The following is a 14,463-nucleotide window of genomic DNA, read 5'->3' as shown; positions in this document are numbered from 1 at the left end:
AAAATCAAGCAGATGATGCGTCATCAAGTTCACATAAAGCTGAATTATAATTGTTTGCCATAAAACTGTTTATCTCAGAGAAATTTTCACTGGTAGGGTGTTAGCAACAGTCGGCCAATGAATCATCTCAATAATAAATCTCAGGCATTTTCAAAGCATGATATTATTAACAGAGGAATCATTTTATGACGTATTCCAGGTCTTGCCAATCGAGGTTTTGTGCCAGTAATCGCCTCGCAACCATGTTGGAAGTCCATTAACTGAGTGAGTACAAATGTATATTAAAACTGGGCTTGTCAAGGGGAAGTAGAGGGAGATAAAACACGGTTGTGGGTCCTGAATTAGCTCATTCAAATGTTGAAAATCTTCCTCTGCAAGACATTTGCTTTGTAAGACATTTACTTTTGGAAATAGTATTGCTTTTTTATCGTTATATGCAATTTTTTTTTTTTTTTTTTTTTTTGTCTGGAGTGAATTCTTGGCCACACAGCGGGAAACACAGGCCTGTCCTGCCTCTTTCTCTCTACATCTGGTTCATAATTTATTAAGAACACATTGATATGCATGGCACTGCTCTGCTTCATTTATATTCACCACACTGGTACAGCAAGGAGAGAGAGGGAAGGGAGTAGAGGAAGAGAGCGATATATATGTATGTATATCTATAGTGAGACCATCTGAGTGTGTGTGTGTGTGTGTGTGTGTGTGTCAGGTACATGAGAGAAATGCCGTACAGTAGATCAGATGCTTGAGCTTCTACCCGAGCTGACCTGCAGATCATAGCGGATGGCAGCCAGCGCTCTCTGTCCCTCTCCTGCTCTGTCTATTGCTTATGAATTATATCTGAATATAAAGTAACCAGCCTGGTTTCCACCCCAAGACATAGTTGTGAGGGTTTAATTAGCTCCACATGGTGCCACTCACATGACTTTTTACATGAACCTGCATTCGGCTTCAGTTCCCCTTGTGATGTTTTATAGCTTTGGTTAAAATCTCCTGAAATGCTACCTGTTAAGTTTGTCAAGTTATCATGATGGCCTTTTTATTTTTATTATTATTAGTATTTATCTATCATATTTATAGGTCTCCAGGCACATGGGCCTGTACTCATACTTAATAGATATGTTGGGAATAATATGATGTTCCATTGTGTATGCAGACATTGCAGTCTTGTGTATGTTTATGTTTTATACAGAAGATTTCTGGTGAATATATAAATATGCACATGCATAAATGGGTTATGTTTGGATGTTTTTTTCACATGCACTGTAGATACATATATGTACTATATATATATATATATATATATATATATATATATATATATATATATTCAATTACATGTGTAGATTATTGTGGGTGCTTTGTTGCACGCACATCTGTATATTTATATGCTGTCACTGTGCTGTCGGTGTGCTCTGACACAGCCACATGGCAAAAAAAAAAAAAAAAAACAAATCAGAAAAAAAAGAACAAATAAATAAAACAAAACAAACCAAAAACAAAAAGGAAAAAAAAACCAAACAAAATACTGGAATCTGCATCTTCTATCACAAAAAAAAAGTTAACATCAGTGCGCCATGCTTCCAAAATAAGGCGGGGTTAGAGGAAAATCTGTTCACTGACCTGCTACATGTTTGCAAATTTATTTACAGTAACCAGGTTAGTAGAGAGTGTGTTATCATGTTCCCTCATTACCCATGTAACCTGAGTTCTCTGAGTAACCTGGGGCCTCATTCATAATAGGTGTGTACACCACTTAGTATGGAAATGTGAAGAAGCCAATGTGTGCAGCTGTATGAAAACTCTTGTTGCACACTTGGACACAAAAAGGGACTTCCAGGAGTGGATAAGTTTAAAATAATTCCTTTACTTTGTTCCTTTTCTCTGGAAATCCAGAAACACAATCACATCAGCATAACGTGGCTGCACACTGCAGGCTCCCTGGGTCCACTGAATGTCAATTTGTAACTTGCACAACACATAAATGTTCGCTTCATCCAACTCTCAAAACACACTCACATTGATAATGTGTCACACAGTGACACAACTACTTCTCCAGTAGGCTACAGGTGGCTCCATTACTGATTTTCTCATTAGCTAGGTGAAGCACTTTTACACATGAAATGCTCTTTATCACTCAAACAAAACATCAGCATAACGTGGCTGCACACTTCAGGCTCTCTGTGTCTACTGAACGCGCCCTCCTGTGTCTCTCAACATCAAAGGATCCGCTAGGCTGCCCCAAAATGCCTGTGTGAGTTTTACTCATTGTAACCATACATTAACCTACTAAAATATTAAAGTTGCTATTGCACTTAAACATATATCAGGTGAACATTGAGGTTATGAACAAACAAAATAATAACCCAAGCAATGAAGAATAATATGCGGGGGTATCTATGTCCGTTAATATGCCCAACATTAATGTTGGTCCTACACGCTGAGTCAGATGTACTAACGTTTTGGAGACGCAGATTTTATAATGGTCCTTCTGATGGATTTGATTTCACCCTAAAATGTCAAATCACACACTATTTATTCCATAATAACCTCTCTGTTTTAAAAGACACAAGCCAAACCAAATCTCAACCGTTTCCATCTCTGATTCATTATTATATTAATACTGGTATTAGTAATATTAAACTATTGAGCACATGGCACTGGTTCATCACCACATTCCCAAACCCTCAGAGTGCAGAGGGTCGGGGGTCAGAGCCAAGGATGATGCAACAGGTTGGTGATTCTTGGAAGTCTGACAAACCTTTCCCCGAAATGAACCCAGAATATCTTCATTTCTTTTCTTTTCATCTCAACCACATTAACTAATGAAATAATCATCAAATTGAATCAGAGTTCTTTATAGAGTTTGAGAACAGAGCGCTTGTAGGTTTCTAACAAAGTTTTCTAACGCTGTAAATATCCCACCAACTACGTTTGCATTTAGTTTTCACATAGGTTTTTGTCGAAAACGTCTTTGGTCAACACATGACTGTGCTGTCAGGGGCACGAGGTGCACAGAGCTGGACACATACTCCACCTTCTCAAGCCATCTCACCTCAATACCTGAAAATGAGAGAAACACTAGAGAGAAAGAAACACACGGTATGCTGGGGTTTGGAGCTAAATACTGTGTGAACTGTTTTCTAGATACTGATATGTGTGATTGTGACTGACTGTGATTGTAATTTCATCAGTTATGTATATGTCGATATAAATATCAAGTGGTGGCGAGATTCAGTGTCCCCATGCCACCAGCTGGTCCATACACGCATCTCCATGTCTGCCCACTTTGTTTAATGGGGGTTGTCCATTGTTGTTGCCATCAGCCTCTGAAACTTTGTTTTGTTTGTAATAGGAACAATATGTGCATCAATATTCATGAGCATTTTGCACTGATCACTTATACTTGATTGTCTCATTGTTTTGGGCAGAATATGAGACTCACCAAGGCCACACATTCTTAACTTGATTGTTATTTGTGAAGAGAAATTTGAGTGGAGGTGTCTGCCTTTTTGGTACTCTGCACAGTTTCATAAATGAGGCCCCTGGTTTCTTAAGTACATGTAAACCCATTGATTGTTTTGATTGTTGTTACACTACCTTCCCCTGGTGTTTATTGGATGAAGTGTTTAACTTGCCATGTAGCTTGACTATGGACATCTAATGAATTCAGCACCGCTGAGTTTACAGCGTGATCTGGGCCCCCAAGTGGCCAAAAAATCAATTAAGACAGATTTATGAATATCTGTGTGGGTGTGCAAACATAGCCATCAAACTGAAGGCCTTACTGAAATAAACTCAGACAATGAAAGAAAAAAAGTCTTAGTTGTGTTCTTTCTACCCTCAGATGAAATATTTTGTGCTTTCTTTTTGTTCAGTACATAGAATAAATTCTGCACTTCTGACCATTCAACGGAAAAATGTCTCCAAACATTCAAATCATTACACACGGTCAGTAACTAGAAATTACCTCTATGGAGTAGCACAGGCATTGATGATGACTACATAGAGGAAGGACAATGAAGTGAACAAATGTTTGACACTTGTCTGGCTCAAGCCAAGTCTGCACTTTGAAATTGATCATTTTTGTTCTTCTGTGAGTTTCTACCCCCAGGTAATGAAAGATACCTGTAGAAACTCTGACCACTCACCCTCTTTGTAAAACCCCAGAGAACACAACAGGGACGCTGCAATACCCAGCAGAGAACAGGCTCCCTCTGGGCCAGAGCAAACTAATGGCTTACTGAAGGGGGAGACTGCAGCATTATGAGGATGTGCAGTACAGTCCAGAAATTGATTTCCCTTTCGCAGTGGGACCAACAGCTGGATGACACCCATGAGCTTCCCCCTCATCACAGCCTGGACAACTCCAGGACCCTGAAACTGAAGCACTGAAATTGAATTCAGCCATCATTCATTGTATTACTTACCACTGTGCTCCTCCCACTGTAGTCGAGGTACGGTGGCTGAGATGAGCCAATCCAAAGAGATAATGTGACAGAACTGCTGCTGTGATACAGCTATGACGCCTCGACAAACACAAAATGAAAAATGGGTGAAGCTTTGAATCGCAACAAAACGTTGGATGAACCTTTAGTGAAACTGGACCAGGTAACATTACTGTAACTTTGGTAAACAACTGAATTTCAAGTAGCAGCAACTTAAAACTAGAGAAGTTAGGATTACCAGCCAACTATCGAGATGTGTCGTCAAGTCACCCGCAATCAAGTGCAGATGTGTCTTTAATATGAGTATGAATAGAGACGTCCAAATGTTTAAATGTAGTGGTAATTCACCTTCCTCTTTCAAAATGAAGAACTTTCTGCGTCTCCAAATCTGTTATTAGATGAGTCGGTAACTCTTTCCTTCTCGTCTTCTCAGGTTTCAACTTCATTATCAATAAGTCTCCTCTTTGTTTTCCCGATTATTCTCCTTAAAGGAGAAATAATCTGAAGGTTATTAATGCCATTCAGTTTGATTAAGGGTGTTTCAGCATTCATTAACATCTGATTGAAGAGTGAACATAAACCATTTAAATTTGCATAATTCATATGTAGACTGTCTTGTGCTGTGATTTATGTGGTGTGCATAGTGATTTATAAACATGTGATTGAATATGCAAAACTCCTGTGCATCTTAACCTTTTAATCTACACAAAACATTATACGTCTTGGTTCTGGACTTGTTATGTAAATCACACCCACAGAGTCACAAAGCATAGCAGGAACCTGGCAGGAATGCAGTCCACAGGGCTTTCTTGTCATGCCTCTGAATGGATGTCATAGGCTGGGAAAAGTTTATCTCGACGAATAATCTGAATTTTGACACCAAACCCTGACAACAGAAGCATCAACTGTCAACCAATGCCACTTTTTGGTTCAGAATTGCATTGCTTTGGGTTTTTCAGTAAACTTTCTGTAGTCAGTTGCATTGGAACAAGCTGGCATCTTATCTCCAGAACATCAGCCATTTCACAATGGCCAGGTTTTCAGTGATGTCGAAAAATATGACAGCTTTGCAAGATTGAAAAAATTCTCAGTCATTTTTCCATTGATATTGTACATGGGTTATGAGTACCATGATGATGATAAAACTCCACTTTTCTTGATCAAGTCTGCAGAGTGAGCATCCAGCTTTGACACCAAAATAACTGTTATGGCCATAGTGTCGTGCTGTGTGTTTTTCTCTGCGTCTCTCCAGGTACCGCCCACCTGCGCCAAGTGGATGAGCGCACCAGTGTCCCATTGCTTATTAAGGCCGGTATAAAGGCTGGGAGTGGAGCTGTGCAGGTGCCAGTGGGTCAGATGGCAGCGTGAGGCTGTGTGTGAGAGCTAGCGAGTGGTGATGGCTGAATTGTTCATCGTTCATCATCGGCCAGTGGGCCAGTTTTGTGTGCGCCAGATACTGTCTGCGTGTTACTCCCTGTGGCTGGGAGGGTGTTCTCGGTCTCTACTTACTTTTTCCTGTTTGTCGCTTCTTCCTGTTTTCTTTTCCAGGTTTTACCAGCTTCGCCCGTTTTCCGGAGCTCGCTTTGTGTTGCCGTGAAGGTTCTTTTGGTTACCGTATTTAATTTATAATAAATTGGCTTATTTGACCTCATTATTGTTTCCCAGTTATTCCTTCTCCCCGGTTTTATTTAACATTGTTACTCCCCACTCCCCTGGACCACTTGGGGACGTAACAATAACCAAAACTCAGTCTGGCTATTCTGATGTCACTGTCCATTCACTGTCCTGTCTCTTTATTTATCTCTCTCTCTCTCTCTCTCTCTATATATATATATATATATATATATATATATATATACATATATAGTTTATATGCATGTTTTCCTTTGTGAGAGTGCCAACAAAAGCTTATGTTGCTGGCCCATCAGTAAAACCTAATCAGTTTTCTCAGTCTGCCAATATGTTTTTTGTATGGTACATACAGGACAGTCCAGAAGTATGTATTCACTATATATGATATATTTCAGTAAAAGTAAAAAAGGTTGATGTTCCTTCACACATTGATGGAAGAGAACTGGCCACTTCATTTTGACATCAGCTGTCATGGGCTTCTCTGGGACTAGCTCTTGCTTTCTGTGTGCAGAGGTCTTGTCCATCATTGTCGCCCACATTGTTTTTCTTCAGTTCTGAAAGCTACAGAGATTCCTCAAAGTCAAAGCCGGAGAGGTAAACTTTCTACTGGACGATCATTTCAGTTCAGTCATCAAGGATGACAGATTTAGTGTTAGTATAAAGTTCAGTTCAAGAAAGTTCAGGTTTCTTTAAAAAGTTGTCCAGGTGTAGCTCCGTATCACAAGAGAACCAGAGCATGTAGAAGATATTGGGCCATCCAGAGGATCTTAATGAGCTGGACTCAGGAGAAGACAATATGTTGGAGCGGAAGGCTGCAGTAGCTGAGTAGTGAGGGGGCAGGGAGCCACTAAGCTGGGCAGGTGCAAGTGAATTAAAGATGATCTTAGTAGCACTTTTCTTCTGGACATCTGATATCGAGAGTAAGTTGGAGAACTCCTAAACTCTGCATCATTGACTTGAAGCCTGAAGTCCCCTTCTGCTCCACACTTCCTGTTTATTTGCTGTGCAAGTTCACTGACAGACTTTGGAAGGATCAGTCTCTGGGAAATGTTTTCTCCTGGAATGATTCACCACAGCAGCTATTTCACAACAGTGTATATGAATGTGGGAAGAGAAAATTCAAAGTTTTGATGAAAGTAGATCTGAATTTCAGCAGAGCAGTGAAAGGACAAAGAACCATTCAACCAACCATTTAATCTGAAGGTTACCACACCTTATATATTTATGTCTTTTTTTGTGTCACCATTCCCAGAAGTCCAAGAAAGTAGTCTGCCAAGGGGCAATCATCAGCCAGTTCACCAAGCTCAATCAAAACTGCTGAACATGTGCTCAAGTTAAAGGCTCTGAAATGGTCCCTGTTCCACCCAGAAAGCCATAGCAAATCTGAAGAACCTCTCCTAGTCCAGGCAGTACACCTGTAGACCCATAGGCAACTATCATCCCTATCATTTTTGAAAATGTACACCTTTGCATGACAAACCCTTAGCATGATGAACGAACTTCAGTTGTACCAGAGTAGTTCTGTTCAATAGTCTGAGTTATGTCCTGTTTAGAAACAAACATGGGAGCTGTTGAAACATTTGTAATCTCTAGGGCGGCTTTTTAAACTGGATGATCTCGAGTGATATGAAATCATTAGCAAAGAATCGAGATGGGGCACGTTTTTATACCAGTTGATGTGTCGCTGTTTAGACCTGCTTATAAAAACTGCTTCGCCTCAAATCACCAGAATCCCACAAGAGGTCCAAACATCCTGATCATCTGGGGATAGTGCTCTAAATAATGATGTTTTGGTAGCAGTTGCACATCAGGGAAGAATTATTGGTACTTTTTTTCAGTGCTCTCAATTTTTGCCCTCAAGACAGGCAAATGACTCATCAGTGTGTGCTGGAGCAAACACAAGCTCAACAATGTTTTTCAAGTCCAACAGTGTTTTCCATGCCATTCCACCTTCAGGCACCAGATGCTTAATTATGAATGGGAGTCTTAACAAGGCACAGCTTTCATGGGCGTTCCCACCTATTGTTCAGGTTGGGGGGTCTACGGCATTCTCCCCCGGAAGAAAATTCAAGTGATTTTAATATGCAAATTAAATCTTTGGAATAATTTTGAGATGAATAACCAGCAAGGAAACAACATCTTGTTTCGATAAACTAGGTTTTATTGCATTTTGGTTCTGTTGATCACGGTGTCTAACAACAGGCAAGATGGGCCTCAGGATGAGCTGGCACACTGGTAGACAAAGACACACAAACACACACACACACATAGAGGAGAGGCCCAGAAGCAGAGGCTGAAGAAGATGAGATTGAGGGGGGGTGAGAGAGAAAAGGACTGACTTGAGACAGAGAGTAGAAGAGAGAGGAAGAGGAGTGTGTTACTACACATAAGTGCAACTACAGCACACACTGTATTATGTCTCAGATCAGCTGTTTGAGTCAGATAGAGTTAGGCATATATGCACTGGGGCGTACTAATACAGCAGCTAAACAGTTGAGAGTAGGTAGTTCCAAAGGAAAGGGCTGTTTGACAACAAGATGAAGCAGTGAAAATGTTCAAAATAAAGCGTACACTTCAACTAATATTGGATTTTTTTCAGTGGGCATTTTTTTTAAGTGGCAATAACACGTTTTTGCGGATGGCCCAGTCCACAGCAGGACATCACTCAGTTTCTGTGCTGGAGCTCCCGGCTGCTTCTCTAAACTGGGAGGGTGCCGACTCAGATCCATTCCAGATAATACACTGACAATAGATAAGTACCTCACACAAGCCCACGTCAAATAACCTCAACTATCACTTTAATTAGAAGTAAGTAACAATTAAATTAGCCATTTTAAAAAATACTCAAAAAGTACAAATACACAAAAGTTACAGTGACCTGAGTAAATGTAATTTGCATTCCTGAAAATCTGCTTCACTCTTGACTCATGGTACTTTTCAATAAAATAACAAAATAGCAAATAAACCGTTATGACCAAATGTTGGTTAGAATAATGGACTAACAGCTGATGAAAGTTGTGAACAGTATTTATTTTGCATTTAGATGGATGATAATGAATTTCTGCTGACCTTGCCATATGCACGGCAATATATCTTCTCTTCTGGCAATGATTGTCTTGATTTACGGTGTAGAAACCAGCTTGTCTCAGTTTATCTCAACATGAATGAACCAATGAAATTTAATGAATGAATGAATGAAATTTCATGAATGAAATAAATGTAATGTTGAATTTCATGCAAATGCTACATGATTTAATCACAGTCATCCTGGAAACATGACATTTTATTATACTAAATATATTCTACAGTTAAGTAAATGCAACAGCAAGACAATTTACCTTTTTTGAGTGTCACAGAATATCCATGTGGTAGTGTGATATTGTTTTACTATGTTGTGAAACATTGTATGTCCCTGTAAAATCATGTGTGGATTAAGTGGAGACTTTTATTTTGGGGAGTATAGGCCCCAGATAATGTTGCAAATACTTCTTATAGGAGTAAATATGATCTAATTTAAATATCAGACACCTTTCTAAGACGTTCAAATGCTCTGTTACAGCACAAACCATCACAATCATGTTATTTTATGATCTGTGCATGTCCCCTGGGAAGGTACACATTTTCTTTGCTCTTTGAGTGTCTTTGCTGTAAATGTGATGTTACTTTAAACAAGCCTGCAGAGAATGTATTTACATTTTCTTGTTTAAGAGCTGCATTTTTTTATTTACATTTATGCATAAATCTGGGAGAAGCTTGTCGAGGTGTGTGTGTGTAGAGGGGCTGCTGTGTAGTTTGCAGTATTTATATGTGAGCAATCCTGTGAAGTGCAGGCCTTACAACACACTCAGACCCACTACATCCATACATTTGATGAGGTGTTGATAGCATATTAATTATTGTTTACATTTATTCAATATAATCACAAATTTTAGGACTGTTGGGGCACAGGTAGGAGCAATTTGGTTATTGGCTTATCATATTAATGATTATCAGTGATAATCACCAATATATATATAAATGTTTACTACAAGTAGTAACCTCGGGGCACCACCCTGTCACCAGGGACCAATGACCAAATTGATGGCTCAGAATACAGTCTCAGAAGGTTGGTTGAAGGGTAAATTCGAGCACTGACTGTTGTGAATCCAGCTGTTATCACAAATATAGTCACAATAATCACAGACAACGACGAGTTAAATTATAACAGGATTTATTAATACGAGTAATAATTATTCAACATAACATTACTTAATATTAAACCGATTATAATTCAACTATAACTAAAACAAACATTGGTTACTAACTAGATGATTACAGGCAAAACACATATGTACAACCGTGTGTGTGTGTGTGTGAGAGAGAGAGAGAGAGAGAGGATGTGACGAGGTCACGTGAGTGACGTGTCAGTAGGAGCCAAGATGGCGGCAGACTGAGGTACTCGCTAGAGCCAAGATGGCGGCTGGCCGCAGAGCGTGAGTGGCGTGAACACGAGAACAGTGGGCGGGGCCTTGAGCCTCACGTGTATGACGCGACCACACTCTCGGGCCTGAATGTGAGAGAGGTGTAGATGAGGTGATTGGGAGGAAAGAGGGAGAATAGAGGTGAAGAGAGGAAAGAGTCCACAAGAGGTCGTCACCACAGTTAATAATCACCACAACATCACCACACAATAACGGAGCCAGAGAACCGAGCTCGTCTGGTCGGATATTGGTCCTTTAACTAGAGATATTTGGCTTATTAAGCTGATCACAGAGACCGATCTAAACAACAGGATCTGCAGCACTTATCAGTCAGATACAACAATACAACAGCTACACTAACTGTGTCTCTGCCCAGACATCAGCCTCTTACTGTGAGCGGCTCCGGTCCTCCGGAGTCAGGACAGAAAGTCTCTGGGTCTCCACAGCTCGGTCCTCGGCCGGAGCTCGGTCCTCGGCCGGAGCTCGGCGGGTCGTGTCTCTCTCCTGGCGGTGACTGTGATGAGTTCCTCGGCGGCAGCGGGAAGATCACAGATGAGGGACGGTGAACTTTGTTTGTCTTTAACAAAGTCGGCGCTCGTCCTCACAGGACGTGAAATCAGCTGATTGCACAGCGATCTACGTCGGGTCCGAGAAGAAGAGAAACACAGCATCTGTGCTCGGCCTGCGAGTTGGAGACTGTGACCTGGGCTTGAAGAAGTTCTGGAAAAAGGTCAGATGTTGCAGATTGCTCCCTTTCAGCAGCCGAGTCGCGGAGAGAGCTGGAGGAGCTCTCTACTGAACCTGGTGCACGGGAATGAAGCGCAGGAGGAGGGTTATCACCTGAGTGACGTCACCGGGGATCCCTGCTGGGAATGCCTGGCCTCGGCCAATGCCGGTGCGGAGTTTTCTTTCAAACTCCAATTTTACACCTAGGTGTGAATTGTGGGGGTGGTTTTGGCCCATAGCCTGGAGGGAAATGTAGTCCACTCCTTTGTTCTCCCCACGAGGCATGGCTCGAGTCAGGCTTCAGGAGAAGCACGAGGGCCTCTCTATTGTTCTTCTCGGAACTCGTGACTTGAGATCCCAACAGGACCAAGTACTGCAGGGATGGACAGAAAGGGATCATTGACTACATGTATTATTTACATGTATATGATTGGCACAGGAAACCAGGCAGCTCAGAGGAAGTTGGAGAATGTGCTCACTTGCACTTCAGCAACATGATTTTAAACCAATGTTTTCATGGAGTAATCCAATTTTTCCCTGAGCACTATGTATTTGTATTTAACACTGGCACATTCTCAGTCTCCCAGTGCCAAAAATGCACATGACTTCCTTTGAAAAATAGTCATTATCCTGTGCTTATCTATTGTCGTTGCACATGTAAACACAACTCTGTGACACTGAGGTGGGAAAATGTCATCATTGACCCAACGTGCTACTTTTTAAAGTTTCTTTATATGTCTGTAATGCAACAGGTACAACATCAGCCACCCAGCAAAAAAGCTCATTTCTTTTACATATTTCTTTAACCGTGCTCCATCCATCAGTAATGATTCAGTTTCAGTTTCATTGAAAGCTCACTTCTCAGGAACACTCTGACCATACTCCCACCTTATTGTATACCCCATCAAAAGTGTTTGTCAGCTTGACCAGTGGTGCAGAAATGAGGAAGGAACCAGGGTTTAAATTTCTCTCTCTCTCTTTTTTTTATTCATTCTTGATGTAACCATCGCTGTCATTTTGTCACCAATGCTGGTTAATGCCAGATGCAAACTGTCCTGATAGTGTTGTCTAGTCATGGAGATCATGGAGATCATCATCATGTAACGACAGTAGAGTGAAGTGCTGAGACCTTGGATAATGAAGACCAGAATATGATAAAAATAAAAATAACTCCAAACAAAACATTAGAGTCAACAGTTTGAGCAAGTGCGGACACCAGACATTTGTGTTTTAACTCAGCACTGTCAAAAATAGTCTCATGGTCAAGGCCATTTTTTTCCATCATGATGAGTCATGTAGCTGAGGGGGTAAAGTTTGACTGTCTCTGACTGACTGTTTGAAAGTCACATAAAAGCAGCAATGTTAAAAACCATCCCTTGTTTCCATGTTCATTAGAGTCTCGCATTTCTAAAGGGAAAAATAATTGTCCATCGTTGTGTATGCATTGTGGCTGAACTCTTGTGAGGTGGAGAAAAAGATGATCAGCAGGACTTCAGATGTCTCCGGCAGAAGTATTTATTGAAACCTTGATGGGCACCAGGGAGAAAATGATGCGCAGTACACAGCCAGCGTGTGAATCAGATTAGTGCCACACAAATTTCTGAAGGTGTCTGATCCTACAGGGCGTATGTATTCCTAGGTATCACATGGTTGCATCAATCTTCTGTACTTTATACCCATCACTGCGCCAAAATCCCTGGAATCCAAAGATATCCTTTTCAGGTTTTCACGAGAATCTGGATCTGGAACATGTCTGGAGATTTTTTGACATGACACCTTACAATGCAGTGATTGGAGCATGTCCAGTACAGATTTCATCATACACGGGTCATAGTTTGAAATTTGAGCGTTGCTATTGTCACGTTCTTACCTAATTAATTTTATATGTATCTTGTCCCCTACTTCACCCATCCTTGACTTGAACTGGGTTTGGACAGTTTTCTCTAAGTTATGCTTTTCCAAGCATCCTCATCTGCAAGACCTTGGCTACCCTAGCTGCAGATAAAGATGGCTCCATCTAGACACTGACTGTCATGATAGAAGGTAAACTGTGAGCCTTTGTCTAACAATGTCAGGTTGTTATGACCTGAACTCCTGGAGTCTTAGTTAGGCCTCTGAAATAACACTAAAAAGGAAGGAAATTCCTTCACGTTCAGATGTTTTTTATTTATTTATTCATTTATTTTTGTAAGAGTGTGCTAATGCTGACTGGAAGATTAGGGGAATCCTTCATTGTAATTATTGGCTGCTATTTTGAAAAAGGGTCAGGGAGGAGGTTAAGGAGAGGGTTAACAGCATAAATGTGTCCTTACTCATCTATGTGAATACACATGTTTAACAAAGGCTGGTTCTATTTTTACTGGCTCTGCCTGACATCTGCAGGACAACACCACAGACACTGAGGACACAGTAACCATTTATATTTTCTTTCTTAGCCTCATCATCAGCTGCTCTGTGTTCACGTTACTGTAAGCTGCAATTACTGAAAATAAACTGCATTTACACAAGGACATGCAGTATCAACTCAGCGGAAATATGCTGTATATCACATTATTAGCGTTATTAACGTATCAACAACGTTGATTTGACATAGAATGCTGACGTCAGCTGACGTTGATATTTTGTTGGTTTTAAATTGTGTTGTTAAGTAAACAAAATCCAGCGTCTTCCTAATGTCTCATGTCAAGGTAATCTTGACACAAAAATATCGACATTCTAGTCATAAGCAAAACTAAACCTCTACTACACATCACAAACATCATAATGTCAATTAGCGAACGTTTGGTTTTGACATCAACCTGATTTCGGTTTCCAACCAAAATTTAACGTCAGTGTTACGTCCCCAAGTGGTCCAGGGGAGTGGGGAGTAACAATGTTAAATAAAACTGGGGAGAAGGAATAACTAGGAAACAAATGTAAGGTCACAAATAAGGCAATTTATTATAAATTAAATAAGTTAACCAAAAAACCCTTCACGGCAACATAAAACGAGCTCCGGATAGCGGGCGAAGCCGGTAGAACCTGGAAAAGAAAGAAAGGGCAACAAACAGGAAACGGTAAGTTGAAACAGAACACCCTCCCAGCCACAGGGAGTAACACGCAGACAGTATCTGGTGCACACACAAAAACTGGCCCACTGGCCAATAACAATGATCAGAGCCGTCACCACTCGCTAGCTCACACACAGCCTCACG

Source organism: Trachinotus anak, unplaced genomic scaffold (assembly GCF_046630095.1).
Source record: "Trachinotus anak isolate AG129_WGS33_773 ecotype Australia unplaced genomic scaffold, CSIRO_AGI_Tana_v1 ptg000021l, whole genome shotgun sequence".
Lineage (NCBI taxonomy): Eukaryota > Metazoa > Chordata > Actinopteri > Carangiformes > Carangidae > Trachinotus > Trachinotus anak.
The sequence above is the reverse complement of the archived record's forward strand: the minus strand, read 5'-3'. Positions refer to the sequence as shown.